This window comes from Oncorhynchus clarkii, chromosome 5 (assembly GCF_045791955.1).
Source record: "Oncorhynchus clarkii lewisi isolate Uvic-CL-2024 chromosome 5, UVic_Ocla_1.0, whole genome shotgun sequence".
Lineage (NCBI taxonomy): Eukaryota > Metazoa > Chordata > Actinopteri > Salmoniformes > Salmonidae > Oncorhynchus > Oncorhynchus clarkii.
In genome coordinates, this window is record NC_092151.1 from 12,058,623 (window position 1) to 12,072,007 (window position 13,385).

Genomic DNA, 13,385 nt, shown 5'->3' on the forward strand with positions numbered 1-13,385 from the left:
TCAGAGTATGTTGAGAACCCTGTTTCTGTTTCATATGCTATTTTTTTACTCATAATGGATGGATAATTATACAGAGAGAAGGGGAATACGATATCTGGAGACTATTCTCATCTGCTTAGATATCTATATGAGAGGATTATTGCTTCTAAAGATTTTTATATCAAATCAGGAAATTGATTTGCTTCACCCACTCAATGTGAGAACATATGCTGATGACATAATCTCCCTGAGGATTTATTGTGTCCAGAAATGGTTTGAGTACAATAATACATTTAAGCCTCCGTTTTGTAGATTTGAAAATGCATGACTGTGTAATTTTTTTTTTGACAGTGTTTTATCAATCGAAAAATATCCATAGACTGACATACTGTATTTTGAGAAAGCTGTGCGTAATTTCACTGACTCCGTCGTAGACATATATTTGATTGATTACCATCTTCCATGGATTTATAGGCTTATATCAGTAGAAGCCTATCAATGAGAAATATATAGTCCTAATCAAATACAACCCCCCCAAAATATTTATTCGCTATTTAAAAAATAGACCAATACTTTCCAATTGTTGCTCTAGAAAAATCTATTTAAAAAACGCATCACTGGCGCAAATTCAGTATGGGTGCCCCTCCCTTCCTAGCTGTATGATGGAGTGTGTATGGGGGGAACCCGGTGATTTCCTCTACCAGTTGAGTCCATAAACTCTAGCACACACAGCAGACGCGCAACGATGTGCGCCGAGCGGTTGGAGCCAGTCTCCCTGCATTGCCAATTTCATTGAACCGAGGACTGCATTGTTACCATTTTTGAAGACCCAAGTTAACCTTTTGTTCACAACATTTCTTCCTTTTCGTCCTTGTCTTGTCTTTTCAATATGTGCTGATATTGAAGGGGAGAGGGGAAGGTAGAATGGGCGAAACCCTCTGGTTCCCTGTGTAACTCTGGAAATGGATCCGACGTTCTCGCAGGGAGACAAAGGTATAAACTCAATGTTTTCACCTAAATAGTTGTGAATATTTTCTTATTTTTCCTGTTAATTTCTCAAAGATTTCGTTGTTTGTTTTGTGTATTGAGAAGATACTCTCCAGTAGTGTCTGATTGCCTGTGACAGGGTCGTCGGCATCGATATCGGCTTTTCACTTGTTGAGTGAATGAGCATATGCTTGAGGTGAGGTCACCTCAGTAGGTGGAACAGAAAATGGCTATAACTATAGGTTATTTTAGGCTGAAGGTTAAATCGCCACCTAAATTAACGTGTCGATACATTTGATATTGTAGCCTACACCTGTGACTAGGCTACATGTTTTAAGTGTTGCATTGGGTGTTAGCCTGTTTGTTGTGACTAACTTTTAAATTGTATTTTTTAAATATTTAATTCCAATATTTATTAGAAGCACCTTGATTTGATGAGGTCGCATTTCCTTAGGCTACTGCATAAAATTCCAATTGTAAATCTAATTGACAGTAGCCTGTATATGTTAGCCCTCTTGACTTCTGAATGAATCTTCTGCATATTATAAATGTCATTCTTTTTTGTCTGTTTTTAGATTTATGTACTCATAATTTGTATTTGATGGTCTATTGATGACCTGCATAAAGACAAGTATGTTGTATGACCAGGTGCAGAACATTTCAAGATACTGAATACCAGTAGGCTATTGTAGTATATATTTATATCTATCTATGTATTTTTATAGGTATGTGTGCTTTGATGACAGAAAACTGCAATGATTTAGATTTGAACATGTTATGGGCACACCTGGACGTGTATTTGGTCCAGCACTGAGGCAGAATCATATTTATAATTAAAACTTGTCACCACTCATGACATTAAGCTGTCTGGTAGAGTGGCCAGCTTTTTGTTCTACTCTAAATGCTACACAATGGCTAACATGGTTTACATTGTCTTCAGTGCATTCGGAAAGTATTCAGACCCCTTGATTTTTTCCACATTTTGTTATGTTACAGCCTTATTCTAAAATGGAATAAATCATTTTTTACCCTCATCAATCTACACACAATATTGCAAGGTTGTGGAGGTGGGGGGGGGGTCCCCTGCTGGAATCATCCCCGAAAATATAGGGGTGTTACCCGGGTGGTGAGTAAGGGCCTAACTGCCTGTATGTGTACTTTTTTTAAAATTTTTTTTAATGACAAAGGAAAAACTGTTTTTTTAGACATTTTTGCAAATGTATTAAAAAGAGAACTGAAATAATACATTTACATAAGTATTCAGAACCTTTACTCAGTACTTTGTTGAAGCACCTTTGAAAGTGAATCTTTGCCCCAGTCTGAGGTCCTGAGCGCTCTGAAGCTGGTTTTCATGAATGATCTCCGGGATGCTGGCCTTCTAGGCAGAGTTGCAAAGAGAAAGCCATATCTCAGACTGGCCAATAAAAATAAAAGATTAAGATGGGCAAAAGAACACACACTGGACAGAGGAACTCTTCCTGGAAGGCCAGCATCCCGGAGTCACCTCTTCACTGTTGATGTTGAGACTGGTGTTTTGCGGGTACTATTTAATGAAGCTGCCAGTTGAGAACTTGTGAGGTGTCTGTTTCTCAAACGAGACACTCTAATGTACTTGTCCTCTTTCTCAGTTGTGCACCGGGGCCTCCCACTCCTCTTTCTATTCTGGTTAGAGCCAGTTTGCGCTGTTCTGTAAAGGGAGTAGTACACAGCGTTGGACGAGATCTTCAGTTTCTTGGCAATTTCTCACATGGAATAGTCTTCATTTCTCAGAACAAGAATAGACTGGCGTGTTTCAGAAGAAAGTGCTTTATTTCTGGCCATTGTGAGCCGTAATCAAACCCACAAATGCTGATGCTCCAGATACTCAACTAGTCTAAAGTAGGCCAGTTTTATTGCTTCTTTAATCAGAACAACAGTTTTCAACTGTGCTAACATAATTGCAAAAGGGTTTCCTAATGATTAATTAGCCTTTTAAAATGAAAAACTTGGATTAACTAACACAATGTGCCGTTGGAACACAGGAGTGATGGTTGCTGATAATGGGCCTCTGTACGCCTATGTAGATATTCCATTGAAATAATCAGCCGTTTCCAGCTACAATAGTCATTTACAACATTAACAATGTCTACACTGCATTTCGAATCAATTTGATATTTTAATGGACACAATTTGCTTTTCTTTCAAAAACAAGGACATTTCTAAGTGACCCCAAACTTTTGAACGGTGGTGTATTTTAAATCTAGATTCATTATCCATGCCAAAGATGATTGGGATAGTTGGGTAACAACTACTTTGTCCTGTAGAGAAGAGTATTCCGTAATATGTGTATGTGATGAGAGAGAAATATTGAAATGTTATGATAGATCTCTACACCTTGTGAATCATAGCACTGAAAGACACTCCCACTCTGTTCATGTCCAAAACCTCTCACCGCTGCTATCTGCATCCACTTCGCAGTTCACAGGAAGGATTAAATCAATTAATACAATGTGGTCAAATCCTGTGGTCAAAGTGAACCCTCACCACAAGACACATTTATTAAAATACATATCAGCAGAAATACATTATTTCTATATATTACTGTATTGCAAATAGTCAGTATTCGGCAGCTCTACTGCACAAGTTATTCAAAGTCAACTGTTAAACATGAAAGAATGTTATAATCCCTGATTAACATTGCTCAGGTGCTGCTGGTGGCTACAAAGTCTGATTGATTATACTCAACATGTAAGCACAGTATTTCTTCATAAATCCTAAGTCACACAATCAATTACTGTTTGTTATGAAATTGAGTGGATCTTAAAGGTATTCAGATTCATGGTTAAATTATTGCTACATATAAACCACATACAATTTCCCCTTGAATTCATTCTTACAGTAAATGCAGTCAAAGCGATGCGTCAATTAGACAGGCAGCTTGGTGGATCCAGGGATCAATGATTGGGACATCGCTGGATCAGATACTGAGTTGGAATGCTTTCATTCGAGTAGTCTCACTGAGTATGTTAACATGCATTCAGTAATAGGATCGTTGTGAATACTCTGATTCATATAATAATTTGATTAAAACATTGTTATGATTTGCAAGAAGAAATAATTCCCTAAACATCCTGTTTACATGGTCAGCTGATAATAAGGGTGATGGGACTTAAAGAAATGTAGAAAATGACCAATACAAATTAAGGTCCTATCACAGCAATCATATCATTTTTTGGGAAGCCTATTTGATTCTGACTTCGGAAATATAGAGTTTGTATGTGAAACCTATTTCTTAGATGCATACTTTCAGATTATATGAATTCAATTCACATGCGCCAAAGAGGGAGGCTCGCGCTGCTTATGATAGCACATGTGCAGATCAACTACACAGCAGGATCTCTGAATAAGGTATCCAAATAATTTAAAAGATTGCAAAAAAATATAGGTATTTTAGTCCGTTTATGGCTTCGCTTTACGCCGATTAAGATAATCATGACTACTGCCAAACTCTCAGTACTGTCGTAATCAGTATATCATCGATATGATCAGTTAATATAGAATTATTACTGTGCGTGTAAACATACTCACTGTGGAGATCGGTGGGCTACAGTACAGAGAAGGACACCATGACAAATCACCTCATTCACGTTGTCAAAATGATTGGCTTATGTGATCAGCAGCTCGTGGCTGTCTGAGAGTCCACAGCTGACTTTGTGCTCATTGAAGAGCTTGGCCAGGGACTCCATGTATAGGCCATGATAGTGGTCCACCTCCACCTGAGTGGGAGAAGGCCTCTTTGGCACTGGGATAGGACTACCCACGACAATGGTGACAGGGCAGTGGTAAGGCATCCAGAACCAGCGTTCACCCATGAACAGACAAGGGGCAAAGCCCATGATCTTCTTACAGAGCTGCTGTAACCTCCAGCCCACACTGCCTTCTGAGAAGATCACCTGGCGGAACATATCGTTTTCCCCATATGAGTAGACGGGCACCAGGTCAGCCCCAAACTCCAGGGCCACCTTGACGAAGCCTTTCCTCTGCTTCATAACCACAGCGTTGACCCCAGGCACACTCAGCAGAGACTCAGCAGCGCCCCCTATAATAATCACCAGCGCGTTGCCTTTCCCACTTTTAGACAAAAGGTGCTTGAGACTGGGCTTGCTGACTGGACAACAACCTGTGGCCATGACATATTCCCTGTAGAGGGGAATCTTGAAGAGGCCACTCAGGATGCAGAGACAGGAGCGCACCCCAGGGAAGAGGTCCATAAAGCCACAGGCCTCCGTGGTGAAAGTAGTAAAAGCTCCGAGACTCAAGACTCCATGTGGATGACACCCTAAGATGTAGTTCTTGTTTGGGTTCAACTCCGCTGTCTTCACCAACTTCATTGGGAAGTAGTCCCTTACCAGCTTCCACACTTTCCAGTTTCTCACAAATGCAGTTCTCCTACCCCCTCTTTCAGGTGTGTGCCGGTCCTTTAACTGCCATATGAAGTAGAGAGTAGGCAGCAGCCACAGAGACGTAAACATAAGGTACACCATCAACCCAATACACGCCGGACCTAAGAGGGGGAGTGTCAGCACCGCTTGCAGAACACTGATATTCTCCAGGAAATCCTTCATCTGAGTCTTTTCTTGCTTCATCCCTTCAACCTTTTCTGTCCTTTTCCCAAAGTTGTTCACAACGTGACTGCGCGAACAAGTGCAACTTTCCTGAGAGCACCAGTGGCCTGTGTGAATGTACTTTGATCACAGTTCCAGTGAGGCTGCAGATAACAATCACTTCCACTCCCGCAACACTTTGATAAACATGACAGAGTCCAAAGTCTTTAACCATTTACAGCGCACCAAGTTAATAGTTTGACTTTTTTTTTTTTTTTTTTACAGGGACAGTGCACATTAATCAACGTTTCAGTAAAAGTGCCGGTTTTAACCAGCCAGCTAATTTTCAACCACACAGACAGTACAAAAAGCAACAAGACAAAATCCATAAAAGCAACAAAGTGTTTCCACACCTCACAAGCTACAGACAATAGACAACATGGAAAGCGGCAACACACAGCTAGGGATTATGTTCACAAATCTGATTGACCTTTAGCCATGTCTTCATGTAACTATATTAACAATACTATTATCGTAACTCGAGATAATCTGTTTATGAGAACACATCTCGGAGCGGAAGATTATGTCCCTTGGTGAGTTCCCGGATCAGCAGTCAAATCAAAGCCTAGGTTTGAACTCCATAGACTGTCGAGTTACAGCTCACAGCAGACAGACAATGCATGGACTGCTTGGCAAGTTTCGAAAATCATGTTAGTCAGTTGCAATATTTCAATCTCCAGTATATTTCAGCGTGGACAAGCATTGAAATCTGACCTGATTGGCTGTGATTATGACATATTCTGCGCGGGCATACGCATATTACAAGATTATTATGTTATGTTGATGTGGTTCATTAGGGGCTCCCGAATGGCGTAGCAGTCTAAGGCGCTGCATCTCAGTGCTAGAGGCGTCACTACAAACCCTGGTTTGATTCCAGGCTGTATCACACCCGACGGGAAATGGGAGTCCCATATGGCGGCGCACAATTGGCCCAGCATCGTCCGGGTTAGGGTTTGGCCGGGGTAGGCCATCATTGGAAATAAGAATTTGTTCTTAACTGACTTGCCTAGTTAAATAAATAAAAATTGACGTCAAACGCTTATGCGGGCATTGAAAAGATCAGATTTTTTGTGTGTGTTCTATTTCCTCCCCTCTGTATTCCTCAACCCCACCCCCAGGCATCACCACCCCGACCACAGCCCCACCCATCACCACCCCTACCCCTACCCCAGCCCCACCCAACACCACCCCTACCCCAGCCCCACCCCAGCCCCACCCATCACCAGCCCCACCCAACACCACCCCAGCCCCACCCATCACCAGCCCCACCCAACACCACCCCTACCCCACCCACCACCCCTACCCCAGCCCCACCCCAGGGGGGTTTGAGTTACTCTTGTCATTTTAGTGTTTTAAGTCTTTGGCTTGTAGTGTGATTTTGCTGTCCGTCCGTCCGTCTGTCCCTGGGTATGGGTGTTGGATGGGGGTGTTACTGGGGTGGAGCTGGGATGAGGGTGGGGCTAAAATGGGGTGGTGATGGGGCTGGGTGGTGGGTGGGGCTGGGGTAGGGGTGGTGGGTGGGGCTGGTGTTGGACGGACGGTCCGTCCATCACCAGCCCCGCCCACCACCCCTACCCCAGCCCCTAAACCCATTGGGTTTACTTTATAGCTACCTACACAAATATCTAGCTAGAACAAAGTGTTAATAAGATATTCATTTAAAAAGATTAAAAGCAATACAAATAAGTTATCCAGAGATTAATTAATTGGGTTTACTAGATAGCTATCTACACAAATATCTAGCTAGAACAAAGTGTTAATAAGATATTAATTTAAAAAGATTAAAAGCAATACAAATAAGTTCTCCAGAGATGACATTGACTAGATTAATGTAGACAGACAGACAGAGAAGATACATTATGATATAGTCATGTAATAAAGGTTTTATAAAACAAATTATATTTAAAAAAGAGTAATATAGAGTAATTCAATCAAATTTGATTTGATCAGTTTGCTCACATGGGTTTGGGAATGATTTGTTTAGTTAAACATTGTGATTAACGGATAATTAAAAAGGAGGAAGAAGAGAAACAAAAGAGTGTGTGTGATTGTGAGGCATGGAGTGGCTAGATATAGGTGTGTGTGTGTGTGTGTGTGTGTGTGTGTGTGTGTGTGTGTGTGTGTGGCATTTGTTCACAGACAAGGAAAGGCAGGATATTTTAACCCATGAAACATCAATTACTTAATGCCGAAGTCTCCCCTCACGGTCCAAATGAATATTGATTTTAAAGGTTAAAATCGATGGAATGGATCTTTGCTGGCTTGGTTATTGCTGTAGTCAATTAACAATCATTCCCAGTCGAATCTACGTGATTAATAAGTGCACTTATGGTCAGTTGTGTAAGGTTTTTTCCTACACAAAGAGTAGAAAGAACAACAAGAACACTTCACTGTGCTCTTATTAAGTACCCTAGTGGTTAAGAGCATTGGACCAGTAACCAAAAGGTTGCTGGTTTGAATCCCCATGCTGAATAGGTGAAAAATCTGTTGATGTGCCCTTGAGCAAGGTACTTAACCCAAATTGCTCTGGATTAGAGTGTCTGCTGAAATGTAAAAAACATATGATTTATGAACATACTTATTACCCCCTTTACGAGACTATGAATATAACAATAAAACCATTTATAATATTTCTTACAGGAATTTGCTGACAACAGTCATGACAATGCTCTCTAACAGGCAAAATGTACTACAAGAACACACATACCATTATTGCATTACTCTGACCGTGCATATTGCATTAAGTCCCTCTCCAAGGTCTTTCAAGTTGTACTTTCCCTGCCCGTGTTCCCTTGTGATGTCTTGAGCAAATGTTCCTGCAGCAGGTCGGTCTGTCTCCAGGCGTACCCTTTTCACAGATCCCCTGTTGCATTTTAATAAGCATTTCGCTATGGACCCGATTCCAACCGGAGTTAAGCACGAGTAAATGGAACATAATTCCCTTTTAATGCACTTTTCTCTCTCTGCGTATTCTGACCTTGAACTTAAGCGTGAGAATAGCGTGTCACCTGCTATTTCTTTTTGTGTGCAGGTCCAATAAATTAAGGTGTGTTGGAGGTGTGTCTACAGATACGCCTTATTCTGATCTTGACTTAATGTCCTAATAATTCCATCACCTTTACACGTGAGGGTAACATGAATAAGGTCTAGCAAACCTACCAGTTCCACGTGGAAATAGCGGCAACTACATTTTTTCCTATAGAAATTACACCATTCCCCACGCACTGTCCTTTCTAACTTGATAAGAGCTATTGATAAGAGCTAGGTAAATTAGTAATCTGCTTAGATAAGGGAATTGTGTATATAAACTACACTTATTTTAGATCTATTTGGAGACAAATGTGAAACCAGTCATATGGCAGCACACTGAAGCAAATCAACATATAAACTTTCCCACAGTAGTTTATGAAACGCTGTGCCATTGTGCAGAATTTAAATTGTACAGCCTTTTAACTTGCAGGGATCAGTACCCTTGAATGTCTTAATTATAGGTTACCGTGACTTTCTCTGTTTCCTGTTTCTATCATGTTAAATATTAGTCACTATCAGTATGGACCGTCAGTAGGCCTAATAACAAAACATATTCAATTTACTGTTAGTTCCCTTTAGTTGGTATACATTATAATTCCATTTAATTCCATTGTTTAGTTTACCTTCATTTGCTTCCTCTGTAAACGCTGTCACAGCCATGTGGTTGTTGCTGAGGGTAATATATATAAAAAGACATGTAGGCTAATTCAATCATTATGAAGCAGACCAAGCAGTTTGAACCTGAGGCATGGCACAATACTTGACTGTGTCATCACACAGTTCCATGGTTAGTGCAGGCAATAGACGAGGGTAAAGCCTACTATTGTACACTATTCTCCCTATTATAATTCTACGTACACTAATCTTCCAATATTACCATGTGTTAAAGAACTGAATGTAGCAATTTTCAGAATGAATCAAAACACCATTTTCTTTCTTTTATATCCATAACCTGTTTTTTATGATTTGAAAATACTTTCCTAGCCCTAAATAATCTACAAGATCAGAGTATTTTTCCATCTACCAATTGCTGCCGAAATAGAGACGAATATTTAAATGTTTCATTGATCCCTAATATTCTGAACCCATTCTCTCAATATTTTCTTTTAAGTCTGTAGACAAAATTCAAACTAAAAGGTACACTGTATTTAAAGGGATGGCTTAAGATAAATGTACTTAAAAACCTATTGAATGAAAACTCCACAAGAAAATCTGTTGGCAGGCAAGTGGGAGGGTTTTCTCCTGGTCAATTACATTTATTCAGTGCGCTCAAGGGAACCATGCCTGCAAAGCCCGTTACGCACCTTCATAAAGTAAGTCTGAATAGCAACTACTGAGAAGTGTGTAGGAAAGGCATGCCTAAGATAAGGCTTCATTTCGGAAATCTAAATCGGGCCCTTTAGGAATATGTTATGGATATAAACTTATTTTGTGTGTCTCTAAGGCATTGTGGTTTCATAATAGTTTAACAGAGAAATGATTGTTAATCTTTGATATTACACTGTTTTTGATTATTACTGTTCAGAACAGGGCAAATTTCAGGTCTGCTGAGCAAACTCTGTGCAACTTCAAAGGCACATTTAATGTGAACACTGAGGCTGTCCCGACTTTAAGTTACAGTTTTAACAATGACCAAGTAGGCTTCTGTGGCTATTTGATCATAATGTAGGCCTTCCAGAGTGTCCTACCATCAAAAACAATGGAAAACATCCATCCCATTGTAACATGGAAAGAGCTGTTCTATCATTCAGCCACAGCAGCAGCCAATGTGTGGTGTTCAATGTAGGCCTACATTCCATGAGAAAAAACATGCAGGGCTTGACATTAACCTGTTTATCCACTATCCACACACTTGTTGTGTTGTTTGATGCAAGAAACCACTGTACAAAATAGAGTGCTTTATTATTCCCATACCATTATTACAGAGAATCAGACACATTATGCTGCTCTCTGCCTATTGGCTACTAAGCTTATTCAAGCCTGACAACACTGTATTTTTGCCTGACAAAGCTCTTCACCTGACTTGTTTTTCAAAGATGTCTAGAAATGTACACATTTTGTGCTCTTGTAGGAAGCAATCACTCCCCTATTGCTGATCCTATTGGGTCGAGAGTTCCCTGGTGTCCACATCACCAATGAACTATCATGGTCCAAACACACCACGACAGTCGTGAAGAGGGCACGACAACACCTTTTCCCTCTCAGGAGACTGAAATGATTTGGCATGGGTCCTCATATCCTCATCGAGAGCATCCTGACCGGTTGCATCACCACCTTGTGTGACAACTGCACCGCATCTGACCGTAAGGCGTAAGGCGCAACAGAGGGTAGTGCGTACTGCCCAGTACATCACTGGGGCCAAGCTTCCTGCAATCCAGGACCTATACACTAGGCGGTGTCATAGGGAGGCCCAAAAGATTGTCAAAGACTCTAGTCACCCAAGTCATAGACTATTCTCTCTGCTACCACACGGCAAGCGGTTCCGGAGCACCAAGTCTAGGTCCAAAAGGCTCCTTAACAGCTTCTACCCCCAAGCCATAAGTCTGATGAACAATTAATCAAATGACCACCGGACTATTTACATTGACCCCCCCATTTTACACTGCTGCTACTCGCTGTTTATTATCTATGCCCCTACCTACATGTACATATTACCTTGACTAACCTGCAACCCCGCACATTGACTCAGTACCGGTACCCCCTGTATATAGCCTCCACATTGACTCGGTACCGGTACCCCCTGTATATAGCCTCCACATTGACTCTGTACCGGTACCCCCTGTATATAGCCTCCACATTGACTCGGTACCGGTACCCCCTGTATATAGTCTCCACATTGACTTGGTACCGGTACTCCCTGTATATAACCTCCACATTGACTCTGTACCGGTACCCCCTGTATATAGCCTCCACATTGACTCTGTACCGGTACCCCCTGTATATAGCCTCCACATTGACTCGGTACCGGTACCCCCTGTATATAGCCTCCACATTGACTCTGTACTGGTACCCCCTGTATATAGCCTCCACATTGACTCGGTACTGGTACCCCCTGTATATAGCCTCCACATTGACTCGGTACCGGTACCCCCTGTATTAGCCTCCACATTGACTCGGTACCGGTACCCCCTGTATATAGTCTCCACATTGACTCGGTACCGGTACCCCCTGTATATAGCCTCCACATTGACTCTGTACCGGTACCTCCTGTATATAGCCTCCACATTGACTCGGTACCGGTACCCCCTGTATATAGCCTCCACATTGACTCGGTACCGGTACCCCCTGTATATAGCCTCCACATTGACTCGGTACCGGTACCCCCTGTATATAGCCTCCACATTGACTCGGTACCGGTACCCCCTGTATATAGCCTCCACATTGACTCTGTACCGGTACCTCCTGTATATAGCCTCCACATTGACTCTGTACCGGTACCCCCTGTATATAGCCTCCACATTGACTCGTTACCGGTACCCCCTGTATATAGCCTTCTTATTGTTATGTTATTATGTTACTTTTTATAACATTTTTACTTGAGTTTATTTAGTAAATATTTTCTTAATCTATTTCTTGAACTGCATTGTTGGTTAAGGGCTTGTAAGTAAGCATTTCATGGTAAGGTCTACTACACCCGTTGTATTCGGGAAGTACAATTTGATTTGATTTGATCTATAACTGGACTAAGAGTATTCAGACCCCTTCCCTTTTACAACATTTTTGTTACGTTACAGCCTTATTCAAAAATGATTTAAATTATTTTGTCTCCTTTTAATCAATCTACACACAATACCCCATAATTACAAAGCAAAAATGGTTTTTTTATACATTTTTACAAATGTATTAAAAATAAAAAACAGAAATACCTTATTTACATAAGTTTTCAGACCCTTTGCTATGAGACTCAAATTTGAGCTCAGGTGCATCCTGTTTCCATTGATCATCCCTTGAGATGTTTCTATAACTTGATTGGAGTCCATCTGTGGTAAATTCAATTGATTGGATATGATTTTAAAAGGCACACATCTGTCTATGTAAGGTCCCACAGTTGACACTGCATGTCAGAACAAAAACCAAGCCATGAGGTCGAAGCAATGGTTCGCAGAGCTCAGTGACAGGATTGTGTCTGCGGCATTGAAGGTCCCCAAGAACGCAGTGGCCTCCATCATTCTTAATTGGAAGAAGTTTGGAACCACCAAAACTCTTCCTAGAGCTGGCCACCCGGACAAACTGAGTAATCGGGGGAGGGCCTTGGTCAGGGAGGTGACCAAGAACCCAATGGTCACTCTGACAGAGCTCCAGAGTTCCTCTGTGGAGATGGGAGAACCTTCCAGAAGGTCAACAATCTCTGCAGCACTCCACCAATCAGGCCTTTATAGTAGAATGGCCAGCCGGAAGCAACTCCTCAGTAAAAGGCATGTGACAACCCGCTTAGAGTTTGCAGTACATCACTGGGGCCAATCTTCCTGCCATCCAGAACCTCTATACCAGGTGGTTTCAGAGGAAGGCTCTAAAAATTGTCAAAGACTCCAGCCACCCTAGTCATAGACTGTTCTCTTTGCCACCACACTGCAAGCGGTACCAGAGTGCCAAGTCTAGTTCCAAAAGGCTTCTTAACAGCTTCTACCCCCAAGCTATAAGACTCCTGAACAGCTAATCAAATGTCACAGACACACAGCTGATCCCTGTCTGCCCACAATGGCGGCTGTATGACACCATGTCACCGTTTAAGAGCCCACTACTGTC

General features: G+C 41.5%; 1 pseudogene; it reads right to left on the minus strand.

Annotated features, from left to right (window-relative positions):
• Nucleotides 1-2,436: 2,436 nt before the first annotated feature.
• Nucleotides 2,437-5,688, minus strand: LOC139409847 (diacylglycerol O-acyltransferase 2 pseudogene; annotated as a pseudogene).
• Nucleotides 5,689-13,385: the final 7,697 nt, after the last annotated feature.